Source organism: Montipora foliosa, unplaced genomic scaffold (assembly GCF_036669935.1).
Source record: "Montipora foliosa isolate CH-2021 unplaced genomic scaffold, ASM3666993v2 scaffold_423, whole genome shotgun sequence".
In the NCBI taxonomy this organism is placed as follows: domain Eukaryota; kingdom Metazoa; phylum Cnidaria; class Anthozoa; order Scleractinia; family Acroporidae; genus Montipora; species Montipora foliosa.
The window spans coordinates 665,001-677,500 of record NW_027179727.1 but is presented as its reverse complement, the minus strand read 5'-3'; positions in this window follow the sequence as shown (position 1 = coordinate 677,500).

Sequence of the window (12,500 nt, the reverse complement as noted above, 5' to 3'; positions counted from 1 at the left end):
GGCAACCATAAAGGTGCACGTGATCACCTTGTGTCAACTGAATGAACTACGGGAAAGAATGTTAATCGTTTGTCGTTTTCAGAGTAAAGCAACGTACTTGTTAGCCAAGAAACTTCCGTCGTTGGTTTTTTAAATTTTGTTGTAATCTTTCACTGAATATTTAGATTTCATCTGTCGGGTCAGGAAGCCTTCTTTGTCGGGTTCCTGAGAAACGTATCTATTTTGACTTCAGGGTGAACTATTTACACAATCGAGAGGTTGAGTGACCATGTAATTGAAAATCTAAACATTTATGAGATACAAAAACAGACTTGCAAATTATCGCAAATCACAATGCTGGCAAGCCCAAAAGCAGAAGAAATGGTTATGTAAATATGGAGTTTGTTACTATCTGAATGTTTTAGGGTTAGAGTAAAGGGATATATTGTCACGCAAATTATGTAATTTCATGACACTCAAAATTAACCAGGAAGTTAAAGAAATATTGTTCGCTTCCGAAATAAATTTCATCTTACACTACCATGACAAAATCATTTGTCAGAGAAATAAAATTCCCGTCTCCTCGCGTATCACATTTCAACGCACGTATGCAAATTTGTGAACTCATTTTACCCGCGATTTACGCGAATTGCATTAGAAAAAATATTATTTCTCGTCAAGCGTTCCATCTTTTATGTTTAAATAACCGCTAAAAAGAAAGATTTTTAACGATCTATCCGTAGATATTTTCTCCATAATTTAATATTATCTGTCAAAATTTGCAGAACAGTCAAATCATAAAATTGCAACGCACGCAACAAGTTCAGTCGCATTTTCCTCTTCGTCGATTTCTAATCCTTAGCAATCATCCTTTCAAATTTCAGAGAAATCTACCGGTCCGCGAATATTTTACGAGTTTTTTTTTTAATGGGATGTCAAAAGGCCAAGTGGATGTTATGCATAATAGGGTAAGTTCGCGCGATCAAGTTGCGCAAGTGACCCGTTATAAATATTTTTTCACAAAATGTTTCCGAATCGTCAAGTATCACCACAGAAAACAAGAACATCATTCTAAAAGCTTGTTCTACGCAAAAAGTAAGTTCTGGAGGTAATTTTGAGAGTAGAAATCAAGTTTACGCCGCAACAGAAAGACGCTTACCTTATTTTGACACGAAAATGCTTTACTATTGCCTTAAAAACTATCGAGTTAAGTTCGCATATTACACAACATCATGAATTCATAAAGGCCACCTTTTCCAGCGAAATATTTTTTGAAACAAACAACATATTTGCTATAAGAGGCAAAAACCACTTCCTATTTCATTACGTGCGTGAAGACAAGAAACTCATGCGTGTCAAATTAAACTCCGTGTCAAAAACGCAACTAAATAAATTTCCCACAGGTGTTCAGCCTCAAACCCTTTTAAGCTAAAGAGCTTCTGCCTGAGAGACCGGGGCAGACTTGGAAATGAAGGTTGGCCGATTTCGCTTAAAATTGGTACACAAAGTACTTATGTCGACTTATGTAATATGCCAAAGTTCCAGCTTCAACGACTTTTTTTTAGCCTAGTTCTGGATATCAGCCCCTCAGCCCCCACTTTTGGCTTCTTTTAAATCTCTTTTTTAGCAACATGAAATTAATTTCAGGCAAAAACAAAACCATCTTTGTAAAGCCCTATCCTTAGGCTTTTATGGGTGAGAACATTAGCTCATGGACATTTTTCGCTAGCCTGTGACTGTTATCACAACTTAGTCATATTTGATGCATATGGGAAGCAACCGGAAATGGCCTGTTTTACAGACCAAATATTTTCCATGCCCATGTTTTATATCTTGAAGTCTTAGTATCCCTGCAAAGTTCAGCCCTTAGTTTAGTAATATCAAGAAAAAAATACTAAGGTTGAAGCTTTTTACTAAGAAAAAAACTTACGAGAAAATGGCTAACCAGGCCACTTCCGGTTAAAGTTTCAACAAAGCGTGTCTGCAAAAATCAGCCATTTAATTTCGATTATCTTTTTTCCTTCCAAGTTATGGTTAAAAGAGACTCTGAAGTTAATTGTCACCGAAAAGACTTGTCGTTAATAAGAAATTTTTATGTGATTGTTTTAGGACCGATCAGATAGTGGTCCGACAGCGGTTATAAATTTCTTGGAAGAAGTCTTGAAAATTACGGACAATAGAGCCGCTGCGAAAACTCTTTATTTACCTAACAACACATCTCTTGCCGGTAAATCACAATGCAAAATTGCATCTTTTTCGTCCAAACTGCAATGTTAAGTTTATCTCCTTTGTTCAACTCGTTCAACGTAGCACGTCTGTGGCCCGTAGTAATGAAGCGCTAATTAAATCAGGATATAGCTTTTAGAATCTCTGTACGGTGGACAATTTACATTATCAACTCCGTTGATAAAACCAATTTTTTGTATACTATTTCCCCACCGACGCAGCACCACAGTTTCTTTAGAAACTACCCTTTCAAATCAGGCCGATAAGCAAGCTTTGTAGTTCCATTCAGTGGTACTATAACCCACCTGTTTGGGCTTTAATATTTTCTGAAGAAAAACGAACTTATCGGTCTCTTTAAAAGCAACCACAACATCTGTCGTGACACTACTTGAGAATCGTTTTGAACCTTTAAGAAATTTGGAATATAATTAAAGCTAATCGTCTAACACAAATTGCAGTCACTCTTCCAGTCTATTTGCAAAGTGTCTGGATAAATTCACTTGCAAAAAACGCTTACCTGGCTTCACTTTTACAGACATGCCCCTTTCCTACAATCCCTTAAAAGTGAGGTAACATTAGAAACTTTAGCCCCAGCGATAAATTGGTCGCAAGTGCGTCGTTGTGAGTTAGATATACACAGGTCGATTAATACCATACGTGACGACGTCATTGTAGTTTGCTGGCTATGACTGACTTGGAATTCAGTTGTTTTCTCGTGCAGATTCGTCTCCTTGATATTGCAGAGAATGATTATGATAGAACTAGTATGAGAACCTCAATGGGTGAATTTTCGGTGAACCTCAACGGGTGAATTTTCGGCGGTGACGTCATCTTTTGTGACGCCAGACAAGCCAGCTTGGTTAAGAATTAACTTCCATTCAGGAAAATTGTCAACTCTGTGTGACGCAGTCAGTTTATTACCAGCAGCGCCCACTTTGACTAGCAGGGCGTAACATCTCGATCTAATGTCCCTAATGGGAGAGTCACAGCAGGCTCTGACGGCTTGTTATCTCGTGCCCCACATATGTCAACTTCTTTCCAAAAGGTGCACCGTATACTCATGGTTTTGATTTTCCAAGAGACTAAATTGTGAAATCCAGACTTTCGCTACTCTTCCTTTCAAAAGCACTCAAATGGACTCAAATGAAACAAATTCGCTTACAGACTGAATAGATTTAATTACTTTAATTAATAGATCGCAGATAGTTTCTTTTTTCGCAAATAAACAAAGCAGCCGGCAAGGTGTCCACTTTCTTTTGAAAGTGCTGGCCATTTATTTTTTCCCCGATGCATTTTGTTGATTTAGGACAGATTAAAGTCCACATTACATTCGGATTCTACACAAAAAGGAACTAGCATAGCGCGTTAGCGGGCTAGACTCTGGATCGGGCGGTCCTGGGGCCCGTTTCTCGAAAGTCCCAAAACTTTACGGGCCATTTTCGGGTGTCACAATTCCCTTTGTATCTCAAGAACGGAGAGGACTTAAGTCGTCAAACTTCATAGTCATTTTTCTTTTTGTTACCTTGAAAACACGTTAAAAGATCGGCTTTCTAAAACAAGTGGTTGGCAGTTTCACAAATGGCTTTTCGGGCCCGAAAAGTTTTCGGGACTTTCGAGAAACGGGCCCCAAGTTACTAGGGCGTTGACATGTCGTCTTGGCAAGGCAATTTTCTTTAACAGTGCCTCTCTCCCCCCAGATGTATAAATGGGCACCAGTGATTATTATCCTGTCCAGGAAAGAAGAGCAGTGACCAGTTTAAGCTCCAGCAGGTACGAGCGGGCACTACGCCTTGTGACGACTCACCTTATCACCTACAGCATGCATATAATGGCCCTCCAGGGAGATTACCGCCTAGGTTGCTTCTTATTACCGAAACCAGAGTCAAGGGTCAGCAATTCAGTGTGAGTCCATAAAGACTTACTTTTTCATGTGATCTACAGCTACGGGTGCCATAAAAAACCCCCAAGTCCTTAAGGGCTCCAAGAAAGCTGAAATATTTTATTTCCCAAATTGCCAAAACAGTAGTCTTTGCCGGAAGGATAACCCACTCCATCCCTGTCCTATCTTTGGATATATATGCAGTATGGATGCCACCATGGATCTGTGCTGTTTGAGAAAGCAACAAAAGAAAACTACTGATAGAGAAAGGGAAAGAGTGCCCGTGAGTAATCTTCTATCCGAAAACAGACCGTGTTGGACGTCCTTATCAATCATTTACAAAATACGTGAGCCATTTACACTGGGGCACTGGGTATGAATAAATATTCAGTAAACAAATCATGCCATTGACGTTCTCATACAAATTTTATCATAATCATTCTCTGCAATATCAAGGAGACGAATCTGCACGAGAAAACAACTGAATTCCAAGTCAGTCATAGCCAACAAACTACAATGACCTCGTCACGTACGGTATTAATCGACCTGTGTATATCTAACTCACAACGACGCACTTGCGACCAATTTATCGCTGGGGCTAAAGTTTCTAATGTTACCTTACTTTTAAGGGATTGTAGGAAAGGGGCATGTCTGTAAAAGTGAAGCCTGGTAAGCGTTTTTTGCAAGTGAATTTATCCAGACACTTTGCAAATAGACTGGAAGAAAGACTGCAATTTGTGTTAGACGATTAGCTTTAATTATATTCCAAATTTCTTAAAGGTTCAAAACGATTCTCAAGTAGTGTCACGACAGATGTTGTGGTTGCTTTTAAAGAGACCGATAAGTTCGTTTTTCTTCAGAAAATATTAAAGCCCAAACAGGTGGGTTATAGTACCACTGAATGGAACTACAAAGCTTGCTTATATCCTGATTTAATTAGCGCTTCATTACTACGGGCCACAGACGTGATACGTTGAACGAGTTGAACAAAGGAGATAAACTTAACATTGCAGTTTGGACGAAAAAGATGCAATTTTGCATTGTGATTTACCGGCAAGAGATGTGTTGTTAGGTAAATAAAGAGTCTTTGCAGCGGCTCTATTGTCCGTAATTTTCAAGACTTCTTCCAAGAAATTTATAACCGCTGTCGGACCACTATCTGATCGGTCCTAAAACAATCACATAAAAATTCTTAATAACGGCAAGTCTTTTCGGTGACAATTAACTTCAGAGTCTCTTTTAACCATAACTTGGAAGGAAAAAAAATAATCGAAATTAAATGGCTGATTTTTGCAGACACGCTTTGTTAAAACTTTAACCGGAAGTGGCCTGGTTAGCCATTTTCTCGTAAGTTTTTTTCTTAGTAAAAAGCCTCAACCTTAGTATTTTTTTCTTGATATTACTAAACTAAGGGCTGAACTTTGCAGGGATACTAAGACCTCAAGATATAAAACATGGGCATGGAAAATATTTGGTCTGAAAAACAGGTCATTTCCGGTTGCTTCCCATATGCATCAAATATGACTAAGTTGTGATAACAGTCACAGGCTAGCGAAAAATGTCCATGAGCTAATGTTCTCACCCATAAAAGCCTAAGGATAGGGCTTTACAAAGATGGTTTTGTTTTTGCCTGAAATTAATTTCATGTTGCTAAAAAAGAGATTTAAAAGTGGCCAAAATTGCACTGAAAATCAGCCTCTGGGGACCCCTGAGGGGCTGATATCCAGAACTAGGCTAAAAAGAAGTCGTTGAAGCTGAAACTTTGGCATATTACATAAGTCGACATATGTACTTTGTGTACCAATTTTAAGCGAAATCGGCCGACCTTCATTTCCAAGTCTGCCCCGGTCTCTCAGGCAGAGGCTCTGTTAAGAGCTACTAAAAAGTGCTACTTAAAAGTAGGTTTAAACCAGTTTTAACACTTTCAATCAACTGTACTATTTGGAAGGATTGAATCTAGCAACCTTTTTTACTTAATGGTAATGTTATGATGCAATAAGAAACAAAAATAGATGCTTATAAAAATGCAAGCATCAATGTGACTTAATGGATTTTCATAGAAACAAAAGAGCCATCTTACCCTAACGGCCTACATTTTGTTTTTAAACGCATATTTCTTAAAATGAACCTGGGTGACTCCCTCTTTTTATTGCTGGAGAGTGAATAGATGCAAGGATGAAAGTTTTTTCAAAGTTTAAAAAGATTATCTGGAGCAGATTCATAGCCACCTTCACAATTAAAAAAAATTAAGGTCTCTCTAAATCCGCTCCAGAGAATTTTTTTAAACTTTGCAGAGAGTTTCGTCTTAGCCTACTAATCACTTTTCGACAGTAAAACATGGGAGTCACCGAGCTCGTTTTGAATATATAAACGCTTAAACACAAACTGTAGGGCGTTTTTAGATGGTTCTTTTCTTTCCATAATAATCTATGACGTCACAGTAATATGTGCATCTTGTTAAGCAATTAGTAGTGCTTCATACGGTATTATAACATAGCCATTAAGTGAAACATTGTTGTGGAGTTCATCTTTCTAATAACACATTCCCCCCAAATTGTTGAAACCGGTTTGAGCCACCTCAAGATAAATTAGTGCAACGTTAACTTAGTTTTCAATTATATTAGTTTCCATATACATTACGTTTCATATTTTCATTTCTAGATATCTTCATGACTCAACTCCCAGGAAAAGTTTTCTCAGGACTCACTGCTTTATTTTAGATGTAAGTATATTGCCCCAAATACACTTTTAAAATATGACATAGCTATGCACAGTCTTCTGGTAACAACAATTCAAGTACTTGAATTATCAATCAAAAAATGGGCAAAAAGATTTCTTTCAAATAATTTTTGACTACCAAGAATTTGTGAAATTTCCAATTGTTACCAGAAGACTGTGTAGAATTGAGTACAAACAAATAAGCCAGACAACACAGATCACAGATCCAAGTCTCTGTCTTTGTTAAACCCATAAGTTACTAAAGAAGTTTCCATTTGATTTCCGTGTTGTACAAAACACCACACTTGTACAATATTAGAACTACAGCTCACTTTGATTACGGCTCGACGGGCGACAGATCGTTGTCGAAGTCCATTACTCGTCCCTTTTAAGTACCAAACAGTTGCTTAATTAACCATTCGTTTAAAAAAATCGACAGCAACAACATTGTTTAACTCTAAATAAGGAAGAACACTGCAATCAATTATGGTTTCAATTTTATTCTAGTTTTGTTCCCCAAATGTCGCTGATCATGACTTTACTTAATTCTTGGTAGATAAGACTCGTGGCATTTCAACTAATCCCAATCTGCGTCAATTATATAGCAACATAGAATTAACATTAGAAGGGTAAGGTCAAAGAGTACATTAATTTTAGACCTAAAACTGTCAGTATTAACTACGATTTAAATCAGCTGTGCGAATCGCTTTGTAACTAAGTCAGACAATTCCTTCTGGAGTGACCAGGCGCATAGCTATGTCGTATTTTTTAAAGTGTATTTGGGGCAATATACTTACATGTAAAATAAAGAAGTGAGTCCTGAGAAAACTTTTCCTGGGAGTTAAGTTATTTTATTGTCATGAAGATATCTAGAAATGAAAACATGAAACGTAATGTATATGGAAACTAATATAATTGAAAACTAAGTTAACGTTGCACTAATGTATCTTGAGGTGACTTGAACCGGTTTCAACAATTTGGGGGGAATGTGTTATTAGAAAGATGAACTCCACAACAATGTTTTACTTAATGGCTATGTTATAATACCATATGAAACACTACTAATTGCTTAACAAGATGCACATATTACTGTGACGTCATAGATTATTATGGAAAGAAAAGAACCATCTAAAAACGCCCTATAGTTTTGTGTTTAAGCGTTTATATATTCAAAACGAGCTTGGTGACTCCCTTTTTTTATTGTCGAAAAGTGATTAGTAGGCTAAGACGAAACTCTTTGCAAAGTTTTAAAAAATTCTCTGGAGCGGATTTAGAGAGACCTTAATTTTTTTTAATTGTGAAGGTGGCTATGAATCTGCTCCAAATAATCTTTTTAAACTTTGAAAAAACTTTCATCCTTGTATCTATTCACTCTCCAGCAATAAAAAGAGGGAGTCACCCAGGTTCATTTTAAGAAATATGTTTTTAAAAACAAAATGTAGGCCGTTAGGGTAAGATGGCTCTTTTGTTTCTATGAAAATCCATTACGTCACATTGATGCTTGCATTTTTATAAGCATCTATTTTTGTTTCATATTGCATCATAAGATTACCATAAAGTAAAAAAAGCTTGCTAGATTCAATCCTTCCAAATAGTACAGTTTGTTGAAGGTGTTAAAACTGGTTTAAACTTACTTAAGAGAGGTGGCTCTTAAGTACCAAAAAGTTGCTTAACTTCGTTTAAAAAAGATCGCCAACAACAACAACATTGTTTAATTCTAAATAAGGAAGACCAAATTGAATGCAATCAATTATGGTTTCAATTTTAGTCTAGTTTTGTTCCCCATATCTCGCTGATCATGACTTTACTTAAAGCTTGGTAGATAAGTTTCGCGGCAATAAAACTAATCCCAATATTGGCCTCAATTATAGAGCAACCTAGAATTAACATTAGAAGGGTATGGTCAAAGAGTACATTAATTTTAGACCTAAAACGGTCAGTATTAACTTGTATTGAGACTTCATTGAAATCAGCTGTGCGAATCGCTTAGTAACTAAGTCAGACAATTCCTTCTGGAGTGACCAGGCGCATAGCTATGTCATATTTTTTAACCGTATTTGGGGCAATATACTTACAGGTAAGATAAGAAAGTGAGTCCTGAGAAAACGTTTTCTGGGAGTTCAGATATTTCATTTTCATGAAGATATCTAGAAATAAAAATATGAAACGTAATGTATATGGAAAGTAATCCAAAACTAAGTTAAGGTTGTACTAACTTATCTTAAGGTGGCTTAAACCGGTTTTAACAATTTGTAGGAAATGTGTTATTAGAAAGATGAATTGTACAAAAATGTTTCACTTAATGGCAATGTTATGGTACCATATGAAACACCTCTAACTGCTTGACAGGATGCACGTATTAATGTGACGTAATAGATTACAATGGCAACAAAGGAACCATCTTAAAAAAGCCGTATATCTTATGTTTAAGCGCTTACATATATAAAAAGAACTCGGAGACCCCCAAAAAAAGTGATTAGTGATTAGTAGGCTAAAACGAAACTCTCTGCAAAGTTTAAAAAAAATTCTCTGGAGCGGATTTAGAGAGACCTTAATATTTTTAATTGTGAGAGTGGCAATGAATCTGCTCCAAAGAATTTTTTTCAAACCTTGAAGAAATTCTTATCCTAGTATGCTATTCACTCTCCGGCAATAAAATGAGGGGTTTACCCAGTTTCTTTTTAAGATATATGTGCTTAAAAACAAAATGTAGGCTTTTACGGTTAGATTGCTCTTTTGTTTCTATAGTCATCCATTACGTCACATTGATGATTGCATTTATATAGGCATCTATTTTTGTGTTATAAGACATTATAACATTACCATGAAGAAAAAGAAGTTTGGGATATTCAATCCGTCCAAATAGTACAGTTTGTTGAAAGTGTTTAAACTGGTTTAAACCTCCTTAAGAAAGGTGGCTCTTAAGTACCAAACTGTTGCTTAATTAATACTTCGTTTAAAAAAGATCGCCAGCAACATGGTGGTTTAATTCTAAATAAGGAAGAACAATGCAATCAACTGTGGTTTCAATTTTATTTTAGTTTTCTTCCCCAGATCTCGCTGATCATGACTTTACCTAATTCTTGGTAGATAAGACTCGTGGCATTACAACAAATCCCAATTGGCCTCAATTATATAGCAACATATAGTTAACAATAGAAGGGTATGGTCAAAGAGTACTTTAATTTTAGATTTAAAACGGTCCGTATTAACTCTTATTGAGACTTGATTTAAATCAGCTGTGCGAATCGCTTTGTAACTAAGTCAGACAACTCCTTGCAGAGTGAGTAGGCGCATAGTAAGGTCATATTCTTAAACTGTATTTGGGGCAATATACTTCCAGGCTATCTAAGGACGTGAGTCCTGAGAAAACGTTTTCTAGATGTTCAGTTATTTCATTGTTGTCAAGATATCTAGAAATGAAAAAATGAAACGTAATGTATATGGATAGTAATCGAAAACTAAGTTAACGTTGCACTAATTTATCTAGAGGTGGCTCAAACTGGTTTCAACAATTTGGAGGGAATGTGTTATTAAAAAGATGAATTGTACAAAAATGTTTCACTTAATGGCAATGTTATGGTACCACATGAAACACCTTTACCTGCTTAACAAGATGCACATATTAATGTGACGTAATAGATTACAATGGCGACAAAAGAACCATCTGAAAAAAAAGCCCTATATCTTATGTTTAAGGGCTTATATATCTAAAAAGAACTAGGTGACCCCCATTTTTTATTGCCGAAAAGTGATTAGTAGGCTAAAACGAAACTCTCTCCAAAGTTTAAAAAATTCTCTGGAGGGGATTTACAGAGACCTTAATTTTTTTTAATTGTGAAGGTGGTTATGAATCTGCTCCAAAATCTTTTTAAACTTTGAAAAAAGTTTCATCCTTGTATGCTATTCACTCTCCAGCAATAAAAATACGGGGTCGCCCAGTTTCTTTTTAAGATATATGCGTTTGGAGACAAAATGTAGGCCGTTAGTGTTGGAAAGCTCTTTTTTTTCCATGGTCATCCATTACGTCACATTGGTGCTTGCATTTATATAAGCATCTATTTTTGTTTTATATGACATTATAACATTACCATGAAGTAAAAAAGTTTGCGAGATTCAATCCCACCAAATAGTACAGTTTGTTGAAAGTGTTAAAACTGGTTTAAACCTCCCTAAGAGAGGTGGCTCTTAAGTACCAAACCGTTGCTTAATTAACACTTCGTTAAAAAAAAATCGCCAGCAACGACATTGTTTAATTCTAAATAAGGAAGAACAATGCAATCAATTGTGGTTTTAATTGTATTTTAGTTTTCTTCCCCAGATCTCGCTGATCATGACTTTACCTAATTCTTGGTAGATAAGACTCGTGGCATTACAACAAATCCCAATTGGCCTCAATTATATAGCGTCATAGAATTAACATTAGAAGGGTAAGTTTAAAGAGTACTTTAATTTTACACCTAAAACGGTCCGTATTAATTACTGTTGAGACTTGATTTAAATCAGCTGTGCGAATCGCTTTGTAACTACTAAGTCAGACAATTGCTTGTGGAGTGACCAGGCGCATAGCTATATCATATTTTTAAATTGAATTTGGGTCAATATACTTACAGGTAAGATAAGGAAGTGAGTCCAGAGAAAACTTTTTCTGGGAGTTCAGTTATTTCATTGTTGTCAAGATATCTAGAAATGAAAACATGAATCGTAATGCATATGGATAGTAATCTAAAACTAAGTTAACGTTGCACTAATTTATCTTGAGGTGGCTCAAACAGGTTTCCACAATTTGGAGGGAATGTGTTACTAGAAAGATGAATTGTACAAAAATGTTTCACTTAATGGCAATGTTATGGTACCATATGAAACACCTTAAACTGCTTAACAAGATGCACATATTAATGTGACGTAATAGATTACAATGGCAACAAAAGAACCATCTAAAAAAAGCCCTATATCTTATTTTTAAGGGCTTATATATCTAAAAGAACTCAGTGACCTCCAGTTTTTTATTGCCGAAAAGTTATTAGTAGGCTAAAATGAAACTCTCTGCAAAGTTTAAAAAATTCTCTGGAGCTTATTTACAGAGACCTTAATTTTTTTTAATTGTGAGGGTGGCTATGAATCTGCTCCAAATAATTTTTTTTAAACTTTGAAGAAAGTTTCATCCTAGTATGCTATTCACTCTTCAGCAATGAAAATACGGGGTCACCCAGTTTCTTTTTAAGATATATGCGTTTGGAGACAAAATGTAGGCTGTTAGAGTTAGAAAGCTCTTTTTTTCCATGGTCATCCCTTACGTCACACTGGTGTTTGCATTTATTTAAGCATCTATTTTTTTTTATATGACATTATAACATTACCATGAAGTAAAAAAGTTTGCGAGATTCAATCCCACCAAATAGTACAGTTTGTTGAAGGTGCTAAAACTAGTTTAAACCTCCCTAAGACAGGTGGCTCTTAACTACCAAACCGTTGCTTAATTAACAATTAAGAGAATTTTATATGAATAATTATACTACCTGGAGTATCTTGGTTGGCATGAATCTTACCCACGCGAAATATTTTTATTAAAAAATCGATCCAAAGTTTTGTGAATGACCCGCCATCTTGATTTTGGAATGCGGTAGCTGAAACGGTCAGCGGAGCGTAGACTGACGTCATATCGTGAAACACAATTGAGCGATGTTGGCGGGCTTTT